Below are 1,279 nucleotides of genomic sequence, written 5' to 3'. Positions count from 1 at the left end.
CTACAAAACAAGTAGTGGGAAGGATATTCGCTTACATGTCATTCTGGATGTCGTACTGATCTTCACTAGAAAATGGAGAAGGAGTAGCGTACAGCTGTAGCACGTGAGTAGGCAGGTGCTAGCTTCAAGCAACTACTTAAGCAAAGCATTAGACGTATTTCAATTAGACGACCTCGTCTAATGAAATCAAACATCCCCGTCTAATAACATACTCCATTAGACCACCTGGTCTAACGGGATTAAACTTACGTCTAATTATAATCACTTCAGACTAGTCTGAAGGAGTTAGACTGCACGTCTAACTTTCACTAGTTAGACTGCACGTCTAACTCTATGAGTTAGACTGCACGTCTAATTACGGTTCTACTTCAGACTAGTCTTAAGGAGTTAGACTTTACGTCTAACTTTCACAATCCATTAGACTTACACGTCTAACCCCACGAGTTAGACTGCACGTCTAATTAAGGATTCATTAGACTTCACGTCTAACTCCACGAGTTAGACTGCACGTCTAATTACGGATTCATTAGACTACACGTCTAACTCCATGAGTTAGACTATACGTCTAATTACTGATCCATTAGATTGCACGTCTAACTAAACGAGTTAGACTGTACGTCTAATTCCGAATCTATTAGACTGCACGTCTAACTCCACGAGTTGACTGCACGTCTAATTCCGAATCTATTAGACTGCACGTCTAACTCCACGAGTTAGACTGTACGTCTAACTCCAAAAGTTAGACTGCACGTCTAATTACGAGTCTAGAAGCACCCGAAGGCGATTCCTTAAGATTCTTCATTCTAACTAGAGTGTTGGCGACTGTGAATACATTATACACCCTGTTTGAGTTGATCGGTTCGGGTTCGCCCATCGGAAACCCCAAATGCTCCAACAAACATCTTAGTTGTGCAGCAAAGGTTATACTTTCTTTGTTCTCCTAGTTGATGGAGAAGCAAAGATTGTTAAATAATGTTGACGCCCAGTTGACCTAAATCCACTTTGAAATGGCACACATATAGCAAATCGATCTTGACTATAGAGATTAAAAGAACCAGCCTTCCCTTGAAGCGCTTTTGCCACCACATCATTTAGCAAAATAAACTTTGGTTTGAGGACTTTCTTACTTCCATTCAGATGAATTTCCAAGCCATCGGATGATAAGACCTTCTTCATCTCTTCCCTTACTTCCAGTGACAGATCCCTGTTGAAAGTATGACCCTCCGACGGAAGTTCGAAGAACTCTGCGTACAAGGCTTCATCGAAAGATATTTCCATC

Source organism: Impatiens glandulifera, unplaced genomic scaffold (assembly GCF_907164915.1).
Source record: "Impatiens glandulifera unplaced genomic scaffold, dImpGla2.1, whole genome shotgun sequence".
In the NCBI taxonomy this organism is placed as follows: Eukaryota; Viridiplantae; Streptophyta; class Magnoliopsida; order Ericales; family Balsaminaceae; genus Impatiens; species Impatiens glandulifera.
Note: the sequence above shows the minus strand (reverse complement) of the source record.